We start from the raw sequence: 6,183 nt of genomic DNA, 5'->3' as shown, positions 1-6,183 counted from the left end.
CTGTCACAATGATTCCTGCGGATTTGCTCGCGCTGGTTGTGCTGGTTAGGTACGGCAGTGGGAAGGGGACAAGAGGGAAAAAAAAGAAAAAAGAGCTAATTCGAAACGACACAAGGGTGTATGTTCCTTTTTTCAATTCTTCCCACCCCCAACGTTTTTTTTTTTTTGGTACAGTACTCTACGCTCTCAGCATGTCCCAACATATCATACCTAGCCTAGCTATACCTCACCTATCTACGCTCTTTAAACTATACCTCCGCCGTTCAAATCATACAAGTGAAGCAAACTTCCCCTCCACCCCCTCTAAAGGGGAAAAAGTTCCTCCTGTCCCATCGATTCCATTTCCTCTACATCCACACATTTATTAAAACTCCCGTCCCTCCCCTCCTCCTCTCTCCCACTCTCTTCCTCCCTCCCGCTAATTCTTGGAATTTCTTTTTCGTTTCCTTTTTTGTTCTCCTTCTAGACTTTAATACCCCGTTTCCCTTCTGCCCTGCCTCCAGCATCACCACCGCCAGCCGTGCCACCACTCTTTACCGGAGCCTCCTTCCACCTGCATCTCAGAATTCTCTCCCCATTGCTCATCGTTTCATCCTCCCCTTACTCCTACATCATCTCCCTCCCTCCTCCCCCACCTGCGTCCGTAGTGAAGCCTTCTTCGGGAGGAGAAGGAATCATAGCTACTACAATATGGCGTCCGATACTTCGGCCAGCGTCGCTGCTATAATGCGGCATAACGGGACGGCAGGGGAGCCTGGGGGTAAGAAGAGACAGGCCGCACCGAGCTACTCCGCAAAATTTAATCTTCCAGCTCACTTTATCGGTGGGAATCATCTTGCTGTTGCTGCACCTGGTCCGGTAAAGGATTTTGTTGCGTCGCACGATGGGCACACAGTTATTCAGAAGGTGTGAACCCTTGCCGTCCTCGGTTTATCTGTCTTCCATAGCAATTGGTCGGAGGGAAGCTGACTTGGCAATTTCGTTCTGATGGGGGATTTAGGTCTTGATTGCAAACAACGGAATTGCGGCGGTCAAAGAGATTAGGAGTGTGAGGAAATGGGCGTATGAGACGTTCGGTGATGAGAGAGCTATACAATTCACCGTCATGGCTACACCGGAGGATTTGCAGGCCAATGCAGATTACATTCGTATGGCGGATCAATACGTTGAGGTTTGCCTCCTCCCATTTTGAGGCTTTCCCCCCCCTCACCTACTGGTCGCTGTCTGCCTGATTACCCCGCTATTTTGCGGGGGAGAGTGGTTGGTAACGGTAGTGGTGGGCGGGAGGTTTGAAACCAGGAAGTTTATTTTGGAGCCTCATCTAAAGCTGATTGGTTGCGTGGTGACGACGGAATAGGTACCAGGGGGCACGAATAATAATAACTATGCCAACGTGGAGCTAATTGTTGATGTTGCGGAGAGGATGGGGGTTCATGCTGTTTGGGCTGGATGGTGCGTTTGCTTTGGTTGATGGGAATAGGGGGTTTTCTTTTGGGAGGGCGGTAAAGCTGATGGTGGGATTTTTTTACAGGGGTCATGCGAGTGAGAACCCGAAATTGCCAGAGAGCTTAGCCGCGTCGAAGAATAAGATTGTTTTCATCGGCCCCCCCGGCTCGGCTATGAGATCCCTGGGAGATAAGATCTCGTCGACTATCGTAGCTCAGCATGCTGAGGTTCCGTGTATTCCTTGGAGCGGATTGGGGGTCAATGAAGTACAGATTGACTCGAAGGGGTTGGTTACCGTTGCCGACGATGTCTATGCTAAGGGGTGCACTCACTCAGCCGAAGAAGCTCTGCAGAAGGCGAAGGAGATTGGGTTCCCGGTCATGATTAAGGCCTCAGAAGGTGGTGGTGGGAAGGGTATCCGAAAGGTCGACTCGGAAGATGGTTTTGCGAGCCTTTATAATCAGGTTGCTGGAGAGGTGCCTGGATCGCCAATTTTCGTCATGAAGTTGGCTGGAAATGCTAGGCACTTGGAGGTGCAGCTGTTGGCGGACGAGTACGGAAACAATATCTCGCTGTTCGGTCGTGATTGTTCCGTACAGAGGAGACACCAAAAGATTATCGAGGAGGCGCCGGTCACGGTTGCTGACCAGACTACATTCTCCAAGATGGAGAAGGCTGCTGTACGATTAGGAAAGCTTGTCGGATATGTTTCTGCTGGTACTGTTGAGTACCTCTATTCTCACTCGGATGATAAATTCTACTTCCTCGAGTTGAACCCCCGTCTCCAGGTCGAGCATCCTACCACTGAGATGGTTACTGGTGTAGATCTTCCCGCTGCACAACTTCAGATCGCTATGGGTCTACCTCTACATAGAATACGTGATATCCGTCTGTTGTACGGTGTTGATCCGGCATCCACTGGCGAGATCGATTTTGATTTCTCCAAAGATGGCTCACAGCTTACCCAGCGAAGGCCAACCCCTAAGGGTCACACCACCGCCTGTCGTATCACCTCCGAGGATCCTGGTCAAGGATTCAAGCCTTCCAGCGGTATGATGCACGAGCTGAATTTCCGATCCTCTTCAAACGTGTGGGGTTACTTCTCTGTCGGTACCGCCGGGGGTATCCATTCCTTCTCCGACTCGCAGTTCGGTCACATTTTCGCCTATGGTGAGAACCGTAGTGCGTCCCGAAAACACATGGTCGTCGCTTTGAAGGAATTGAGTATTCGTGGCGATTTTAGGACAACAGTCGAGTACCTTATTAAGCTCTTAGAAACCCCAGCTTTCGAAGATAATACTATCACTACTGGATGGCTCGACGAGCTTATCTCTAACAAGCTTACCACTGAGCGACCGGATACATTCCTCGCGGTTGTTTGCGGTGCTGTTACCAAGGCTCATGTCGCGAGTGAGATTTGCATGACGGAGTACAAGGCTTCTTTGGAGAGGGGTCAAGTTCCTGCCAAGGATATCCTTAAGACAGTATTCCCGGTCGATTTCATCTACGAGGGTAAGCGCTATAAGTTTACGGCTACACGATCGAGTGCGGATTCCTACCATCTTTTCATCAATGGTTCCAAGTGCAGTATTGGCGTGAGGGCCTTGTCAGACGGTGGTCTATTGATCCTCTTGAGTGGACGCAGTCATAATGTCTACTGGAAGGAGGAGGTCGGAGCTACTCGTGTTAGTGTTGATAGCAAGACATGCCTGCTGGAGCAAGAGAACGATCCCACACAGCTTCGAACACCCTCCCCCGGAAAGTTGGTCAAGTTCCTCGTCGAGAACGGAGAGCATGTCAAGAAGGGACAGGCATTTGCTGAAGTTGAGGTTATGAAAATGTACATGCCTCTTCTTGCGCAAGAAGACGGTCACGTTCAACTCATCAAGCAGCCGGGGTCTACTCTTGAGGCTGGTGACATCCTCGGTATATTAGCTTTGGATGATCCAAGTCGTGTCAAGCATGCTACTCCCTTCGATGGCCAGCTCCCCGACTTCGGCCCGGCGCAGGTCGTCGGCACCAAGCCGCCACAAAGATTCACACTCCTTACCGCCGTCCTCAAGAATATTATTGATGGCTACGACAACCAGGTCATCATGGCCACCTCTCTCAAGGAGCTCATCCAGGTTCTCCGTGACTTTGAGCTTCCCTACGGAGAATGGGCAGCGCAGTTTTCTGCCCTGCACGCCAGAATGCCACAGAAACTTGACGCTCATTTCTCGCAGGTTGTCGAGAGAGCCAAGTCCCGCAAAGGAGAATTCCCGGCGAAGCAGCTTCGCAAGACTTTGGACAAGTTCTTGGAAGATCGTCATGCCGCTGGCGATGTCGAGCTCTTGAAGTCTGCTCTGTTACCATTGATTGAGATTATGGATCGGTATTCAGAGGGGTTGAAGGTTCATGAACTGTCGGTTTTCTTGGGGCTTATTGAGCAGTATTGGAGTGTTGAGAAGCTATTCTCGGTGGGTCTATTATTCCGGGATCGAATGCTTTTGTGTGCTAATGTTTATAGGGGCCAAATACCCGTGACGAAGATGTTATTCTCAGACTCCGTGATGAAAACAGGGACGATATTAATAGGGTTGTTCAGGCAGTGCTTTCTCACAGCAGAATCGCATCTAAGAATAATCTTATCCTAGCAATTCTAGAGGAGTATCGCCCTAACAAGCCTAACAACGGACCTATCGTCAAATTCTTCCGACCAATTCTCAAGAAGCTCACCGAGTTGGAGTCCCGTGTTTCGACCAAGGTTGCGCTTAAGGCTCGCGAAGTCCTTATTCAATGTGCTCTGCCTTCTCTCGAGGAGAGAGCCGCTCAGATGGAACATATCCTCCGCTCTTCCGTTGTCGAGTCGCGATATGGTGAGACTGGATGGGAACACAGAACTCCTCATCAGGAGACTCTAAAGGAGGTTATCGACTCCAAGTATACCGTCTTTGATGTCCTTCCCACGTTCTTTGCTCATGCCGACCCTTGGGTTTCTTTGGCTGCTTTGGAGGTATATGTTCGCCGAGCGTACAGGGCTTACGAGTTACATGCTGTCAACTACCACAATTTGGACTCTGAACCTCCATTTATTGTCACTTGGGACTTCCAGTTAAGGAAGGTTGGTGTTACTGAGTATGGTATGACCCAGCCTTCGGCCCCGGCTACGCCTACTGTAGAGCGCGAGGGCTTCAAACGTGTCGGATCTATTAGTGATCTTTCGTTCTTGGTCGGAAAGTCTGAGATCGAGCCTGTCCGTAAGGGTGTTATTATTCCAGTTACCTTCCTTGACGAAGCCGAGGAGTACCTTCTCCGCGCCCTCGAACTCATTCCCCTCGGAAGGGGAGCTAAACCTACTGGAAGCGGATTAATGGCCAATCTTGAAGGACGAAGGCGGTCTATGCCCCTTTCTGCGCTCGAGGCTGAAGAGGAGGATTCCCTGTCTGCTGTTTGCAACGTCGCTGTTCGGGATGCTGAATCTATGGATGATAAGGACCTTTTGGAGAGAATTCTTCCGCTTGTCGCTGATCACAAGGATGAGCTTCTTTCCCGCAACGTTCGTCGTATCACTTTCATCTGTGGTCACAAGGACGGGTCCTATCCCGGATACTTCACCTTCCGTGGCCCCGAATACCGCGAAGAGCAGAGTATTCGTCATATCGAACCTGCATTGGCTTTCCAGCTCGAACTGGGTAGGTTGTCAAACTTCACCATCAAGCCGGTCTTCACCGAGAACCGTAATATCCACGTCTACGAGGCGTACGGTAAGGAGGTTCAGAGCGACAAGAGGTACTTTACTCGTGCCGTCGTTCGTCCGGGTCGCCTGCGAGATGAGATCCCCACTGCTGATTACTTGATTTCCGAGACCGATCGCTTGGTCAATGATATCCTCGACGCTTTGGAGATTATTGGAAACAACAACTCTGACCTTAACCACATCTTCATTAACTTCACCCCCGTTTTCCCCCTCAGCCCCGAGGAGATCGAGCCTGCTCTTGGCGGGTTCATCGAGCGTTTCGGAAGGCGTCTTTGGAGACTCCGTGTCACCGGTGCTGAGATCCGTATCATCTGTACCGACCCCAAGAGCGGCCTTGCGTACCCCCTTCGTGTTATCATCCAGAACGTGTCTGGATATGTCATTCAGGTTGAGATGTACGCGGAGCGAAAGACTGATAAGGGGCAATGGGTATTCCACAGCATCGGCACTAAGTCTGGATCCATGCACCTTCGTGCCGTCAATACTCCATACGCTGCCAAGGAGTGGCTGCAGCCCAAGAGGTACAAGGCGCATCTTATGGGGACCCAATACGTGTACGATTTTCCCGAGCTGTTCAGACAGGCTTTCCATCAGAGCTGGCTGAAGTCCGCTAAGAAGGTTCCTTCGTTTAAGGAGAGGATCCCCCCTCTTACCGAGTGTTTAGAGTATAGCGAGTTGGTATTGGATGATAATGGTGGTCTCGCCGAGGTTCAACGCGAGCCGGGAACTAACGCTCATGGTATGGTTGGTTGGGTATTAACTGCAAAGACCCCCGAGTATCCTCGGGGACGCAAGTTCGTCATTATTGCCAACGATATCACCTTTAGAATCGGATCTTTCGGTCCCGCCGAAGACAAGTTTTTCCACAAGTGCACGGAGTTTGCGCGAAGATTGGGTATCCCGAGAATTTACTTGTCGGCCAATTCTGGTGCTAGAATTGGCATGGCGGAGGAGTTGATTCCGCATTTTGAGGTTGCGTGGAATGAGGCGGATAAACC

Source organism: Tuber melanosporum (assembly GCF_000151645.1).
Source record: "Tuber melanosporum whole genome shotgun sequence assembly, scaffold_100, strain Mel28".
Lineage (NCBI taxonomy): Eukaryota > Fungi > Ascomycota > Pezizomycetes > Pezizales > Tuberaceae > Tuber > Tuber melanosporum.
Note: the sequence above shows the minus strand (reverse complement) of the source record.